Genomic DNA, 18,577 nt, shown 5'->3' with positions numbered 1-18,577 from the left:
TAATAACATTAAAATGATAAAATGGTAAAATCTGCTACGTGCTTGAATTTTTTTAGAGATGACATTAAATTCGTAATCGAGAACATTTTAAATAAATTTAAAATGATGAAATAATACAATCTAGTACATGCTTATAATATTTTAAGACAACATTAATCATAATCGAGGAATTTTTATATCAGTATAAGCATAATATTAAAATAATAAAAGAAATGGTACAATATCTTACACATAATGCTTCAGAATATTGTTACATTGTTTATTAGAGATTCAAATATAGACAGAACATTTGCACAGATAATATATTATAAACATAATTTGTTGAAATATTTAACGTATGTCCGGCGGTATTCTTACTGTTCTTTTTTTTTCGTATTTAAAGTTTTTTATATGTTTTTTTCTACATGTTTACAAATTTTAAAAAATTTTATTTGACTACTTATTTTTGCAAGACATACATTTGTTCGAATTTTTGTACAAAATTGTCACAGCCGCTCTTTAGTTATGATCTTTAAAACATGGACATTATGTTTGTTTCTTGCGTATATTCGAACTTTTACTTTTTACAAGATTATTCAAAATTATTTCATAAAGTCATAAAAAATGTAGACGTGCGAACGCGTCAAAAGATATTTACACAAGCATTGTAAAAAGGAACTAAAGGAATATACATTTCGTACGTGGATTTGGAGATATACTGTTTTCTCATGTATAAGAAAACAATACATTATGCCCAACTACGACATGTATAATTCTCCAGTTCATTCTTAACACAGTCGTTAGAGATTTGCTAAGGGTTCTGACGTCTACTTTTTTCACGATAATACTGCATAAAAAAATAATATTTTTATGTTGAATTGAAAAATACATAATCACAATAAGTAGTTTCTTTCTTCAAATATTGAGTGACGTAGACAGATCTGTTTTAAGCTGCAGAATGTCATTTCATAAAATTTACATAAATATTTCGAACAAGTACTAATTATCTGAATTTTGTTATATATATACTGTACGTCACTCGAAGATTCGTTACTAGAGAAAAATTTTGTTGTATTGAAGAAATCGGGTTAGTTTTTATAAATGTAGTTACACAGTATTTTATTTTAAAGCATAATATGAACGATATTATGTTTTAAAGTATCTATAATTATGTATATAATTATATAAACTTTAACAATTTTGTTGTCATAAATTTATAAATATGTGTGTGTGAAGCTGGCGTATCATTTCGCGGAAACTCACAAATAATTAAGAGTTCTGACTTTATTTTCAATAGTTCTAGAGTTCCTGATAGTTTAAACAAATAGTTCTGGCTATTAAACCAACGAAAATGCCTCAGGACAAACTGAGACGCCAACTTCACGCAGCGTCTCACTTTGTCCTACGACATTTTCCTTATCAATAATTGTTGGAAATTAAAAGATTTATAGTTCTACAAGAGTTCTAAGAAGAGTTCTGCCTTCTAAAAGCAAAAAAATATCAATAAAGATAAAATAAGAACAAGCGAATCCTTATATCTATAGATATACAGATGAGACGCCGGCCTATTTTTAAAAGTTCTGTTTATTCCAACTTAGCTCTCGTATAGTTCTGGGCATGCACAATGCCTTTCCAAAGAGTTCTGATAGTTACAACAATTAAAAATTAAAAAAAAAAATTATTTTGCCCAAGAAACGTATTCTTTCAGGTATAAAGGTGAGACGCTGGTCGATTTTCAAGAGTTCTGTTTATTCCAACTTAGCTCTCGTATAGTTCTGGGCACGCACAATGCCTTTCCAAAGAGTTCTGATAGTTACAACAATTAGAACTTTTTTTAAAAAATTATTTTGTCCGAAAAACGTATTTTTTCAGTTTGAAAGGTGAGACGCTGGTCGATTTTCAAGAGTTCTGTTTATTCCAAATCAGTTCTCGTATAGTTCTGGGCATGCACAATGCTTTTCTAAAGAGTTCTGATAGTTACAACAATTAGAACTTTTTTTAAAAAATTATTTTGGCTGAAAAACGTATTTTTTTGAGTATAAAGGTGAGACGCTGGTCGTATGTCGATAATTTATCGATTTCAAGTGACATTTCGTATCAGTTTGTAATCACTTTTTATTTTTACGAAGAGTTCTATGCGTAAAAGTTATTAGAATGTTGATTAAACAAATTAGATCTCTCGAGACGCTGGATGTATAAATATTGTGTTATCGAGATGAGACTGATCATTATTCTACAACGTCATGGATTTTGAATTTTTTATTTCACTGTGTAAAAGTGTATTGTTTTAAATGTACTTATCTAGTTCTTAGCATAATCCAGAATCACGGCGTGGACATTTAAAACAATATACTTACACAGTAAAATAAAAATTTTTTAATCCATGACGTTGTAGAAAAACAATCAACGTTTCACCTTGATAGCTCGGTATTTATACGTCCAGCGCCTCGAAAGATCTAATTTATTTCATTAACATTTTAATAACGCATAGAACTCTTCATTGAAATAAAAAGTGATTACAGCCTGACGCGAAATGTCATTTAAAATCGATAGAACTATCGAAATACGACCAGCGTCTCACCTTTATACTCGAAAAGATACGTTATTCGAACAAAATAATTTTTTATTTAATTTTTAATTGTTGTAACTATCAGAACTCTTTGGAAAGGCATTGTGCATGCTCAGAACTATACGAGAGCTAAGTTGGAATAAACAGAACTCTTGAAAATCGACCAGCGTCTCACCTTTATACCTGAAAAAATACGTTTTTCGGACAAAATAATTTTTTAAAAAAAGTTCTAATTGTTGTAACTATCAGAACTCTTTGGAAAGGCATTGTGCATGCCCAGAACTATACGAGAGCTAAGTTGGAATACACAGAACTCTTGAAAATCGACCAGCGTCTCACCTTTATACCTAAAAAAACACGTTTTTCGGGTAAAATAATTTATTTTTTAAATTTCTAATTGTTGTAATTATCAGAACTCTTTGGAAAGGTATTGTGCATGCCCAGAACTATACGAGAGCTAAGTTGGAATACACAGAACTCTTGAAAATCGACCAGCGTCTCACCTTTATACCTGAAAGAATACGTTTTTTGGGCAAAATATTTTTTTTTTTAATTTTTAATTGTTGTAACTATCAGAATTCTTTGGAAAGGCATTGTGCATGTTCAGAACTATACGAGAACTGATTTGGAATAAACAGAACTTTTAAAAATAGGCCGGCGTCTCATCTGTATATCTATAGATATAAGGATTCGCTTGTTCTTATTTTATCTTTATTGATATTTTTTTGCTTTTAAATGGCAGAACTCTTCTTAGAACTCTTGTAGAACTATAAATCTTTTAATTTCCAACAATTATTGATAAGGAAAATGTCGTAGGACAAAGTGAGACGCTGCGTGAAGTTGGCGTCCCAGTTTGTCCTGAGGCATTTTCGTTGGTTTAATGGCCAGAACTATTTGTTTAAACTATCAGGAATTCTAGAACTATTGAAAATAAAGTCAGAACTCTTAATTATTTGTGAGTTTCCGCGAAATGATACGCCAGCTTCACACACACTATAAATATATATGTATTTAAATTTTCAAATCTTGTACATTTATAAACACAAAACCGATATGCGACAAATAAGTCAAATTATACTCCAATGTCTTCATGTATTTCAAATCACTTAAGTCAAAGTCAAGACTGTGGTTATTGCTGGTCATGAGATGGTACTTAAAAATGTCGCTACCATCATTTCCATTGTCCAATGTAGATAAATCTATATAAACATTTGTGATATATAAAAAGCAAATATTAATTATTTGATTTTTGTTGTTTTTATCATATTTTGATTGATTACACTATTGAAAGAATGAAATATAATGATAAATATAAGTAAACAATAATAATTAATAAAATGTGATTAAAACTTACGATCGTTTTTCTTTCAACTTGCGTAGCTTGTCGACGGTTTAGCTTTATCGTGTGCTGTTCCTTGTTCTATTTGTTCTATTTTTTGTTCTTTTTCTTGTCTTCTTTTCAATTTCTTTTGATGTACAGATGATAGGTGGTTTTCTAAATTGTCCACGTCACATTCAAAGTCTACTGGTGTTTTACATATCGTACATTTCGCAACATGTCCATTCTGTCTCGCGTATTTAAGTGCCCAATGATGAGCATAGTTTACTATCTTGCGTGGATAATGATCTATGTGAGGTAGTGTGACATTTTTTTGACATATCATGCATTCTGTGTTTGGTTTTTCCGATTCAATGTCATTTGTGTACCTTACATAATTCCACTGTTCTAGGTAGATATTACGTGCATTTTCATGTTCTTCAAGATGGTGAACTTCATAATGCACGTCGTTTACGTGGTTTTTAAATTGTGTTTCTTTGATATATACTACTTTGCGTTCGCAAAATTTACATTCTGCTCGAAAATCACCAGCATCTGTATAATATTCTTGCAACCAGCTTTTCTTTTCAGTTTGCGATTTCCAAAATATTTCTTCTTCGTTTATTCTTTTCATCTCGTCTTCATGTATATTAGAGATATGGCGTTTTAAGTTCGCTTTGTTAAAATTGACGTTTATATTTTTTTCACAAATTATACATATCATATTATCTTCTTTTTGTTTTACGTATTTACGTGACCAATGTTGAGATATATAGGATGGTGGATTTTCTTCAATATGATCTTTTGCGTGATTCTCCATTTGGTCATTTAGCACAGTTATTTTACATAAAATACATTCTATTGTTTCTTGTTTCGTATACCTAAAATATAACCAGTTCTTGTCATGTACCTTTTTTTTAGATTCTTCATCGTCCCAAATTGATTCATGCTTATTTTTTACGTGTTTTTTAAGCGATTGATAGGTGTCACATTCAAAGCTACGTTTGCAAAATCGACATTCTGTTTGCAAATCTACAGGCTTCGTATAACATTTATTAAAAAAGTAATGCTTTTCAGTATGATATTTCAATGACTGTTTATCTCGTAACTTTATTACTGGCAACTTTATTATTGGCAACTCTTTTCCATGTTCACCCACCACGTGCTTTTTTAAAAAGTGTGTTCTTAAACCTAATTTTATTTTTTTTGTTTTATTCGTACAAAGCTTACATTCAGCAGAAAAATCTTCAACTTGTTTCAAGTATTTCCAACTCCAATCTTTGTTCTTTTGGTATGCAAGCTTTTTTTCTTGTTCTGAATGTTTTTTTATGTGTTCCGATAAGTTTTCATTTTGTGAAAATTTAATTGGGGTATCACATATATCACATATATTACATGCTTTGTTTTTTTTTGTTGTTAGCTTAAAATATTTCCAGGCCTTGCTATTCTTTTTATTCTCTTCATGTTGACAAAAATCTTCATGCTTTTCACGTAGGTGATTCTTAAAATCAGAATTTTTATGCCGCACGTATTTATAGATGTTTTTGCAAGATGGTTCTCGACACTGTGCTCGAAAATTTTTCTGTTTTGTATAACATTCCGCTATCGTGCGAGGAACTCGTTTTTCCCAACTCATTGTGATCTGATCTGTATGATAGAACGTATTTAACTGAACACGATGCGAGCATTACTTCGTTGAAAAGTGTCTGATAGAGGAGATCGAACAAAGAGACGTACAGTTTTTCTGTTTGTATGTAAATACTGACAGCCTTCAAACCTACCTAACAGTTATCAAGACAATTGGTAAAATCTGATGCGAAATATGTATAGTAAACGATTTTGGGAGAGCAAGAGCGCGCCGCGTGCGATAGAAGGAGAGAAAGAGAATTGTCGAGAGGAAGGGAGGGAATGAGAGCGAGAACGATGATATGGTGGAGTGAGAAAGAGGGGCAGAGAGAAGCATTACAGCGCGTTCGTTACGCAGGTAAATAATGTTTTGAGAAATAATGTACAAGAAATTAATGAAGATTATGGTTAATTTAATTAATACTATGATCTATATGGCTACACCGGTGAAATATGAGCATTTTTCTAATGTATTTAAATATACAACTTGGTATTGCAATTGAGATATTTTCTCATTGCAGAAATATATATACTTACATCCTTATTTCTTCATATCATTTATATTTTAGATACACCATCGTTATCGTCATTTCTTTTATTCTCATAGCGCAATATACTCCAAATTATTGGTTTGATTTTCATATTTTATTTTATTGCTAGTTATTTGATGGCTGCAGTTTTTTACGTCTTAGATTTGAACGCTTTAGTGATTATATTAAAATAGGCAAATTTTTAATATTTTAAATTTACTATAATTTACTGTCTTTTTATTATTTGCCAGTAGAAAATATTTTTCCGTTTTTGTAACATAGAAAATGTTTAGATATATAAAAAAGTAGGTAACAAATATAAATTTTTATAATAAAATACATTGACCACAAGAATCGGCTGAAAAGTTCAATTAATTCTGATCACTGTCATAAAACAAGAATAAATCGCTATAATTCTGCTTATTGAACTTAATAATTAAACGTATTTTTTTTTTTTTCAATTTTAGGAAGCGTAATGAATATTTGTGTTACGTAATTAAATAAAACATGAATTTCTTATACATATATATATTTTTTATTTATATAGGTATTATAAATGAACTATTTATTATCACATGTTTTATGTATCTTTGAATATACAATTAACTTGAAATTATATTTAAATAATTGCATGAAATATGTGTTAAATATGTGTTACTTCGGCGTGCAAATCTATGTGTTAAAAGCTCATTTATCACACAAACCATAACATTATATTCGTAAAAGTTTCGTGAAATTTTTAAATAAGCGTAACATTAATATAAGAAAATTATACAATTTCTTACTTGTAATATTTTAAATACAACATTAATTTCATAATTGTCAAATTTTTAAATAATAATAACATTACAATGATAAAATGATAAAATCTGTTACGTGCTAGAATTAATTTAGAGATGACATTAAATTCATAATCGAAATCTTTTTTAAATATGCTTAAAATGATTAAACACTACAATTTAGTATCTGCTTGTAATACTTTAAGACAACATTATTTATGATCGAGGAATTTTTATATTAGCATAAGCATAACATTAAAATAATAAAAGAAATGATACAGTATCTTACACATAATGCTTCAGGATATTGTTACATTATTTATTAGAGATTCAAATTTAGACGGAATATTTGCACAGATAATATATTTTAAACATAATTTGTTGAAATATTTAACATATGTCCGGCGGTATTCATACTTTTCTCTTTGTTTCGTATTTAAAGTTTTTTATGTTTTTTTTCTACATCTACGTTTTTACGTTTACGAATATAAAAAAATTTAATGTGGCAATACTTATTTTCGCCAGACATACATTTGTTCGAATATTCGGTAATTTTGTCACAGCCCTTAAGTGACGAGTTTTAACATGGATATTACGTTTGTTTCTTGTGCATTTATCAATATATCCAAACTTTTACTTTTTACATGATTCTTTAAAATTATTTTATAAAGTCATAGAAAATGTAGACGTGCGAACTCTTCAAAAAGTATTTACGCGAGCATTGTAAAAAGGAACTAAAGGAATATACATTTCGTACGTGGATTTAGAGAAATACTGTCTTTTTGTGCACAAGAAAACAATACATCTATGCCCAACTACGACATATATAATCCTTCGGTTCATTCTTAAGACAGTCGTTACAGATTTGTTAAGAGTTCTAACGTCTACTTTTTTCACGATAATACTGCATAAAAAAATAATATTTTTATGTTGAATTGCAAAATATATAATCATTAGTTTCTTTCTCCAAATATAGAGTGACGTAGACTTATCTGTTTTAAGCTGCAGATTGCGATTTGATAAAGTTTACACAAACATTTTTAACGCATATTTCGAACAAGTACTTATTATCTGAGTTTTTTATATATGTGCTGATTACGTCACTCGAAGATTCGTTATTATAAAAGGGAACTGTTATATTCATGAAATCGGTTTAGCTTTTATAAATGTAGTAACACAGTATTTGATTTTAAAGCATAATTTAAAGAATAATATGTTTTAAAGTAATGACTATAATTATATATATAATATATAAATTTAAACAATTTTGTTAAATTATAAATTTATAAATACATATGTATTTAAATTCACCAATCTTATACATTTATAAACACAAAACCGATATGCGACAAATAAGTCAAATTATACTCCAATGTCTTCATGTATTTCAAATCACTGAGATCAAAGTCAAGACTGTCGTTATCGCTGGTCATGAGATGCTACTTGAAAATGTCGCTACCATCATTTCCATTGTCCAATGTAGATAAATCTATATAAACATTTGTGATATAAAAAGCAAATATTAATTATTTGATTTTTGTTGTTTTTATCATATTTTGATTGAGTACACCACTACAAGAATAAAGTTTTATGACAAATATTACTAATTAATCATCATTAATAAAATATAATTAAAACTTACGATCGTTTTTTTTTTAATTTGCGTAGCTTGTCGACGGTGTAGCTTCATCGTGTGCTGTTCCTTGTTTTATTTGTTCTATCTTTTGTTCTTTTTCTTGTCTTCTTTTTAATTCCTTTTGATGTACAGATGATACGTGGTTTTCTAAATTGTCCACGTCACATTCAAAGTCTACTGATGTTTCACATATCGTACATTTCGCAACATGTCCATTTTGTCTCGCGTATTTAAGTGCCCAATGATGAGCATAGTTTACTATCTCGCGTGGATTATGATCTATGTGAGGTAGTGTGACATTTTTTTGACATATCATGCATTCTGTGATAAGTTTATTCAATACAGTGTTTAATGTGTACCTTACATAATTCCACTGTTCTAGGTACTTATTCTGTGGATATTTTTTATGTTCTTCAAGATGGTGAACTTCATAATGCACGTCGTTTACGTGGTTTTTAAATTGTGTTTCTTTGATATATACTACTTTGCGTTCGCAAAGTTTACATTCTGCTCGAAAATCACCAGCATCTGTATAATATTCTTGCAACCAGCTTTTCTTTTCAGTTTGCGATTTCCAAAATATTTCTTCTTCGTTTATTCTTTTCATCTCGTCTTCATGTTTATCAGAGATATGGATTTTTAAGTTCGCATTGTTAAAATTAACGTTTATATTTTTTTCACAAATTATACATATTATATTATCTTCTTTTTGTCTTACATATTTACGTGACCAATGTTGAGATATATAGGATGGTGGACCTTCTTTAATATGATATTTTGCGTGATTCTTTATTTGGTCATTTAACACAGGTATTTTACATAAAATACATTCTATTTCTTCTGCTTCTTCTCTCGTAAACCTAAAATATAACCAGTTCTCGTCATGTGCTTTCTTTGTAGATTCTTCATTGTTCCAAATAAATGTATGTTTTTTTATGTGTGTCTTAAGCGATTGATATTTGACACATTGAAAGCTACTTTTGCAAAATCGACATTCTGTTCGCAAATTCACAGGCTTCGTATAACATTTATTAAAAAAGTAATGCTTTTCAGTATGATATTTCAAAGACTGTTTATCTTGTAACTTTATTACTGGCAACTTTATCACTGGCAACTTTTTTCCATGTATAGCCATGTGCTTTTGTAAAGCTTGTGTTTTTAATCTTAATTTTATTCTTTTTGTTTCATTCACACAAAGCTTACATTTAGCAGAAAAATCTTCAAGTTGTTCCAGGTATTTCCAAACCCAATCTTCTTTCTGTTGGTGTGCAAGCTTTTTTTCTAGTTCCGAATGTTTTTTTATGTGTTTCGATAAGTTTTCATTTTGTGAAAATTTAATTGGGGTATCACTTATATCACATATAATACATGCTTCGTTTTTTCCTGCTGTTAGCCTAAAATATTTCCAGGCCTTGTTATTCTTCTTATTCTCTTCATGTTGACAAAAATCTTCATGCTTTTCACGTAGGTGATTCTCGAAATCAAAATTTTTGTTCATCGTCACGTATTTATAGATGTTTTTGCAAGACGGATTTCGACACTGTGCTCGAAAATTTTTCTCTTTTGTATAACATTCCGCTATCATGGGGTGAACTCGTTTTTCCCAACACATTGTGATCTGATGTGTATGATAGAACGTATTTAACTGAACACGATGCGAGGATTATTTCGTTGAAAAGTGCCTGATAGAGGTGATCGAGGAAAGAGACGTACAGTTTTTCTGTTTGTATGTAAATACTGACAGCCTTCAAACCTACCTAACAGTTATCAAGACAATCGGTAAAATCTGATGCGAAATATGTATTGTAAACGATTTCGGGAGAGCAAGAGCGCGCTCGCGTGTGATAGAGAGAGAGTGAGTTGGTCGAGAGGGAGGGAGAGGAAGCGAGAACTATGATATGGTGGAGAGAGAAAGAGGGGCAGAGAGAAGCATTACATCGTGTTCGTTACGCAGATAAATAATGTTTTGAGAAATAATGTACAAGAAATTAATGAAGATTATAGTTAATTTAATTAATACTATGATCTATATGGCTACACCGGTGAAATATGAGCATTTTTCTAATGTATTTAAATATACAACTTAGTATTGCAATTGAGATATTTTCTCATTGCAGAAATATATATACTTACATCCTTATTTCTTCATCTTATTTATATTTTAGATACACCACCATCGTTATCGTCATTTCTTTCATTTTTATAGCGCAATATACTCCAAATTATTGGTTTGATTTTTACATTCTAACATTTTGTTGCTAGTTACTTCATGACTACAGTTTCCAACGTCTTTGATTTAAACACTTCATTATTTATATTAAAATTGGCAAATATTTAATATTTCAAATTTGCTACAATTTACTGTGTTCTCATTGTTTATGAGTAAAAAGCATTATTTTGTTTCAGTAACATAGAAAATATTTAGATAAATAAAAAAATAGGTGACAAATATAAATTTTTGTAAGAAAATACATCGACCGCAAAAATTGGCCGGAAAGTTCAATTAATTCCGATTACTGTTTTAAAGGAAGAATAAATCGTTATAATTCTGCTTATTCAACTTGATAATAAAACGTATTTTTTTTTTTCAATTTTAGGAAGCGTTATGAATATTTGCGTAACGTAATTAAATAAAGCATGGGTTTATATATATAAATTTTTTTTTGTATATATATTATAAATGTTATAATTATCATCACATGCTTTATGTATTTGTGTAAATATACAATCAATCTCGAATTATGTTTAAATAATTACATGAATCTTCAAATATGTTATTTTTACATGCAAATCTATGTGACGAAAGCTCATTTATGACGCAAACAATAACATTAAATTCGTAAAAGATTCGAGAAATTTTGAAATAAACGAAATAACATTAAAATAATAAGATAATACAATTTTCTACTTATAATACCTTAGATACAACATTAATTTCAGTTGAGAAATTTTAAAATAATAATAACATTAAAATGATAAAATGATAAAATCTGCTACGTGCTATAATTATTTTAGAGATGACATTAAATTCGTAATCGAAAACTTTTTAAATAACTTTAAAATGAAGATGTAATACAATCTAGTATATGCCTATAATACTTTAAGACAATATTAATCGTAATGGAAGAATTTTTATACCAGCATAAACATAACATTAATGTAATAAAAGAAATACAGTATCTTATACATAAAGCTTCGGAATATTATTACATAATTTATTAGAGATTCAAATATAGACAAAACATTTGCTCAAATAATATATTATAAACATAATTTGTTGAAATATTTGACATATGTCCGACGGTATTCATACTTTTCTCTTCTTTTCGTATTTAAAGTTTTTCATATGTTTTTTTCTACATGTTTACGAATTTTAAAAAAATTTATATGACTACTTATTTTTGCAAGACATACATTTGTTCGAATTTTTGTACAAAATTGTCATAGCCGCTCTTTAGTTATGATCTTTAAAACATGGACATTATGTTTGTTTCTTGCGCATATTCGAACTTTTACTTTTTACAAGATTATTCAAAATTATTTCATAAAGTCATAAAAAATGTAGACGTGCGAACGCGTTAAAAGGTGTTTACACAAGTATTGTAAAAAGGAACTAAAGGAATATACATTTCGTACGTGGATTTGGCGATATACTGTTTTCTCATGTATAAGAAAACAATACATTTATGCCCAACTACGACATATATAATTTTCCAGTTCATTCTTAACACAGTCGTTAAAGATTTGCTAAGGGTTCTGACGTCTACTTTTTTCACGATAATACTTTACAAAAAAGTAATATTGTTATGTTGAATTGCAAAATATATAACCAATAGCTTCTTTCTACAAATACTGAGTGACGTAGACAGATCTGTTTTAAGCTGCAGAATGCCATTTCATAAAATTTACATAAATATTTCGAACAAGTATTAATTATCTGAATTTTGTTATATATATACTGTACGTCACTCGAAGATTCGTCACTAGAGAAAAATTTTGTTGTATTCACGAAATCGGTTTAGTTTTTATAAATGTAGTTACACAGTATTTTATTTTAAAGCATAATTTGAAGAATATTACATCATATAGTAATATCTATAATTATGTATATAATTTTATAAACTTTAACAATTTTGTTGTTATAAATTTATTAATATATATGTATTTAAATTTGCAAATCTTATACATTTATAAACACAAAACCGATATGCGACAAATAAGTCAAATTATACTCCAATGTCTTCATGTATTTCAAATCACTGAGATCAAAATCAAGACTGTCGTTATCGCTGGTCATGAGATGCTACTTGAAAATGTCGCTACCATCATTTCCATTGTCCAATGTAGATAAATCTATATAAACATTTGTGATATAAAAAGCAAATATTAATTATTTGATTTTTGTTGTTTTTATCATATTTTGATTGAGTACACCACTACAAGAATAAAGTTTTATGACAAATATTTCTAATTAATCATCATTAATAAAATATAATTAAAACTTACGATCGTTTTTTTTTTAATTTGCGTAGCTTGTCGACGGTGTAGCTTCATCGTGTGCTGTTCCTTGTTCTATTTGTTCTATCTTTTGTTCTTTTTTTTGTCTTTTTTTTAATTCTTTTTGATGTACAGATGATACGTGATTTTCTAAATTGTCCACGTCACATTCAAAGTTTACTGGTGTTTCACATATTGTACATTTCGCAACATGTCTATTCTGTCTCGCGTATTTAAGTGCCCAATGATGAGCATAGTTCACTATCTCGCGTGGATAATGATCTATGTGAGGTAGTGTGACATTTTTTTGACATATCATGCATTCTGTGTTTGGTTCCTCCGATTCAATGTCATTTGTGTACCTTACATATTTCCACTGTCCTAGGTAGATATCATGTTTATTTTTATGTTCTTCAAGATGGTGAACTTCATCATGCACGTCGTTTACGTGGTTTTTAAATTGTGTTTCTTTGATATATACTACTTTGCGTTCGCAAAGTTTACATTTTGCTCGAAAATCACCAGCATCTGTATAATATTCTTGCAACCAGCTTTTCTTTTCAGTTTGCAATTTCCAAAATATTTCTTCTTCGTTTATTCTTTTCATCTCGTCTTCATGTTTATCAGAGATATGGATTTTTAAGTTCGCATTGTTAAAATTAACGTTTATATTTTTTTCACAAATTATACATATTATATTATCTTCTTCTTGTCTTACATATTTACGTGACCAATGTTGAGATATATAGGATGGTGGACCTTCTTTAATATGATATTTTGCGTGATTCTTTATTTGGTCATTTAGCACAGGTATTTTACATAAAATACATTCTATTTCTTCTGCTTCTTCGCTCGTAAACCTAAAATATAACCAGTTCTCGTCATGTGCTTTCTTTGTAGATTCTTCATTGTTCCAAATAAATGTATGTTTCTTTATGTGTAGCTGAAGCGATTTATAGGAGACACATTCAAAGCTACGTTCGCAAAATCGACATTCTGTTCGCAAATTCATAGGCTTCGTATAACATTTATTAAAAAAGTACTGCTTTTCAGTATGATATTTTAAAGACTGTTTATCTCTGTTTATCTGTGACTTTATTTCTGGCAACTTTTTTCCATGCTTAGCCATGTGCTTTTGTAAAAATTGTGTTGTTAATCTTAATTTTATTCTTTTTGTTTCATTAACACAAAGCTTACATTTAGCAGAAAAATCTTCAAGTTGTTCCAGATATTTGTAAATCCAATCTTCGTTCTTTAGGTGTGCAAGCTTTTTTTCTAGTTCCGAATGTTTTTTTATGTGTTTCGATAAGTTTTCATTTTGTGAAAATTTAACTGGGGTATCACTTATATCACATATAATACATGCTTCGTTTTTTTCTGTTGTTAGCCTAAAATATTTCCAGGCCTTGTTATTCTTCTTATTCTCTTCATGTTGACAAAAATCTTCATGCTTTTCACGTAGGTGATTCTCGAAATCAAAATTTTTGTTCATCGCCACGTATTTATAGATGTTTTTGCAAGACGGATTTCGACACTGTGCTCGAAAATTTTTCTCTTTTGTATAACATTCCGCTATCGTGGGGTGAACTTGTTTTTCCCAACTCATTGTGATCTGATGTGTATGATAGAAGGTATTTAACTGAACACGATGCGAGGATTATTTCGTTGAAAAGTGCCTGATAGAGGTGATCGAGGAAAGAGACGTACAGTTTTTCTGTTTGTATGTAAATACTGACTTCAAATCTACCTAACAGTTATCAAGACAAGCGGTAAGATCCGATGCGAAATATGTATTGTAAACGATTTCGGGAGAGCAAGAGCGCGCTCGCGTGTGATAGAGAGAGAGTGAGTTGGTCGAGAGGGAGGGAGAGGAAGCGAGAACTATGATATGGTGGAGAGAGAAAGAGGGGCAGAGAGAAGCATTACATCGTGTTTGTTACGCAGATAAATAATGTTTTGAGAAATAATGTACAAGAAATTAATGAAGATTATGGTTAATATAATTAATACTATGATCTATATTATTGATTACTTCGATAAAATATGAGCTTTTTTTTAATTTATTTAAATATAAAGCTTAGTATTGCAATTGAGATGCTTTCTCATATCAGAAATATAAGTACTTGCATGCTTATTTTTTCATATTATTTATATTTTAGATACATCATCGTTATCGTCATTTCTTTCATTCTCATAGCGCAATATACTTCAAATTATTGGTTTGATTTTCATATTTTATTTTGTTGCTAGTTACTTTATGGCTGCAGTTTTCTACGTCTTAGATTTGAACGCTTTAGTGATTATATTAAAATAGGCAAATTTTTAATATTTTAAATTTACTATAATTTACTGTCTTTTTATTATTTGCCATTAGAAAATATTTTTCCGTTTTTGTAACATAGAAAATGTTTAGATATATAAAAAAGTAGGTAACAAATATAAATTTTTATAATAAAATACATTGAGCACAAGAATTGACTGAAAAGTTCAATTAATTTCGATCACTGCCATAAAACAAGAATAAATCGCTATAATTCTGCTTATTGAACTTAATAATTAAACGTATCTTTTTTTTTCAATTTTAGGAAGCGTAATGAATATTTGTGTTACGTAATTAAATAAAACAGCGCTCGGAATTAGTTGCACATTTCGGGCCGATTTCCGAGACAACGCTTCCTGTTCCACCACTACCGTTCGGCCGCTGGCGGCCGAGCCGCCGATAGCTCTGGCTCAGGAGCGTTTTATATTAGAAATAGGCTGGATTGTTTAGGCATCTTTCGGGAAATCGTAACATTTTCTTCACTACATAAATAATGTTTATTTTTATTAATACATAATATATATATATTTAATTATTAATGAAAATAAACATTATTTATGTAGCAAAGAAAATATTACTATTTTCTGAGAGGTGCCTCAACAACCCAGCCTATTTCTTATATAAAACGCTCCTGCGCCAGAGCTATCGGCGGCTCGGCCGCCAGCGGCCGAACGGTAGTGGTGGAACAGGAGGCGTTGTCTCGGAAATCGGCCCGAAATGTGCAACTAATTCCGAGCGCTGAAATAAAACATGAATTTCTTATACATATATATATTTTTTATTTATATAGGTATTATTAATGTACTATTTATTATCACATGCTATATGTATCTTTGAATATACAATTAACTTCAAATTATATTTAAATAATTGCAAGGAATATGTGTTAAATATGTGTTACTTTCGCGTGCAAATCTATGTGCCAAAAGCTCATTTATCACACAAACAGTAACATTAAATCCGCAAATGATTCGAGAAATTTTTAATTACGCGTGACATTAAAATAATAAAACGATACAATTTCCTACTTGTAATATCTTAGATACAACATTAATTTCGTAGTTGAGAAATTTTTAAATAATAATAACATTAAAATGATAAAATAACAAAATCTGTTACGTGCTATAATTATTTTAGAGATGACATTAAATTCGTAATCGAGATTTTTTTAAATAAGCTTAAAATGATAAGATAATACAATTTAGTGCATGTTTATAATACTTTGAGACAACATTAATCATAATGGAAGAATTTTTATACCAGCATAAGCACAACATTAATGTAATAAAAGAAATACAGTATCTTACACATAAAGCTTCGGAATATTATTACATAATTTATTAGAGATTCAAATATAGACGGAACATTTGCTCAAATAATATATTATAAACATAATTTGTTGAAATATTTGACATATGTATGTCCGGCGGTATTCTTACTGTTCTCTTCTTTTCGTATTTAAAGTTTTTTATATGTTTTTTTCTACATGTTTACGAATTTTAAAAAATTTTATATGACTACTTATTTTTGCAAGACATACATTTGTTCGAATTTTTGTACAAAATTGTCATAGCCGCTCTTTAGTTATGATCTTTAAAACATGGACATTATGTTTGTTTCTTGCGCATATTCGAACTTTTACTTTTTACAAGATTATTCAAAATTATTTTATAAAGTCATAAAAAATGTAGACGTGCGAACGCGTCAAAAGGTATTTACACAAGTATTGTAAAAAGGAACTAAAGGAATATACACTTCGTACGTGGATTTGGAGATATACTGTTTTTTCATGCACAAGAAAACAATACATCTATTCCCAACTGCGACATATATAATCTTCCAGTTCATTCTTAAGTCAGTCGTTACAGATTTGTTAAGAGTTCTGACGTCTACTTTTTTCACGATAATACTGCAGAAAAAAATAATATTTTTATGTTCAATTGAAAAATACATAATCAGTAGTTTCTTTCTTCAAATACTGAGTGACGTAGACAGATCTGTTTTAAGCTGCAGAATGCCATTTCATAAAATTTACATAAATATTTCGAACAAGTACTAATTATCTGAATTTTGTTATATATATACTGTACGTCACTCGAAGATTCGTCACTAGAGAAAAATTTTGTTGTATTCACAAAATCGGTTTAGTTTTTATAAATGTAGTTACACAAAATTTGATTTTAAAGCATAATATGAACGATATTATGTTTTAAAGTATCTATAATTATGTATATAACTTTATAAATTTTAACAATTTTGTTAAGTTATAAATTTATAAATATATATGTATTTAAATTTGCAAATCTTATACATTTATAAACACAAAACCGATATGCGACAAATAAGTCAAATTATACTCCAATGTCTTTATGTATTTCAAATCACTTAAGTCACAGTCAAGACTGTCGTTATCGCTGGTCATGAGATGCTACTTGAAAATGTCGCTACCATCATTTCCATTGTCCAATGTAGATAAATCTATATAAACATTTGTGATATAAAAAGCAAATATTAATTATTTGATTTTTGTTGTTTTTATCATAGTTTGATTGAGTACACCACTACAAGAATAAAGTTTTATGACAAATATTTCTAAATAATCATCATTAATAAAATATAATTAAAACTTACGATCGTTTTTTTTTTAATTTGCGTAGCTTGTCGACGGTGTAGCTTTATCGTGTGCTGTTCCTTGTTCTATTTGTTCTATCTTTTGTTCTTTTTTTTGTCTTTTTTTCATTTCCTTTTGATGTACAGATGATACGTGGTTTTCTAAATTGTGCACGTCACATTCAAAGTCTACTGGTGTTTCACATATCGTACATTTCGCAACATGTCCATTCTGTCTCGCGTATTTAAGTGCCCAATGATGAGCATAGTTTACTATCTTGCGTGGATTATGATCTATGTGAGGTAGTGTGACATTTTTTTGACATATCATGCATTCTGTGATAAGTTTATTCAATACAGTGTTTAATGTGTACCTTACATAATTCCACTGTTCTAGGTACTTATTCTGTGGATATTTTTTATGTTCTTCAAGATGGTGAACTTCATAATGCACGTCGTTTACGTGGTTTTTAAATTGTGTTTCTTTGATATATACTACTTTGCGTTCGCAAAGTTTACATTCTGCTCGAAAATCACCAGCATCTGTATAATATTCTTGCAACCAGCTTTTTTTTTCAGTTTGCGATTTCCAAAATATTTCTTCTTTGTTTATTCTTTTCATCTCGTCTTTATGTGTATCAGAGATATGGCTTTTTAATTTCGCTTTGTGTAAATTAACGTTTATATTTTCTTCACAAATTATACATATCATA

At 29.1% G+C, this 18,577-nt stretch overlaps 1 protein-coding gene and 2 long non-coding RNA genes across 3 annotated transcripts in view; 1 reads left to right on the top strand and 2 right to left on the bottom strand.

Moving 5' to 3' along the window:
* Positions 1-18,577, top strand: part of sick (sickie) — a 311,918-nt gene that overhangs the window by 19,036 nt on the left and 274,305 nt on the right. The window lies entirely within an intron of this gene.
* Positions 7,100-10,438, bottom strand: LOC137000574 (uncharacterized). Its single transcript, XR_010890847.1, has 2 exons — positions 8,444-10,438; positions 7,100-8,290 (listed from the first exon to the last, which is right to left on the bottom strand). It is a non-coding gene; the product is annotated as an uncharacterized lncRNA (long non-coding RNA).
* LOC137000573 (uncharacterized) lies at positions 11,029-14,931 on the bottom strand. Its single transcript, XR_010890846.1, has 2 exons — positions 12,944-14,931; positions 11,029-12,790 (listed from the first exon to the last, which is right to left on the bottom strand). It is a non-coding gene; the product is annotated as an uncharacterized lncRNA (long non-coding RNA).

The sequence above is a fragment of the Linepithema humile genome, chromosome 6 (genome assembly GCF_040581485.1).
Source record: "Linepithema humile isolate Giens D197 chromosome 6, Lhum_UNIL_v1.0, whole genome shotgun sequence".
Taxonomy (NCBI): Eukaryota; Metazoa; Arthropoda; class Insecta; order Hymenoptera; family Formicidae; genus Linepithema; species Linepithema humile.
The sequence above is the reverse complement of the archived record's forward strand: the minus strand, read 5'-3'. Positions and strand labels throughout refer to the sequence as shown.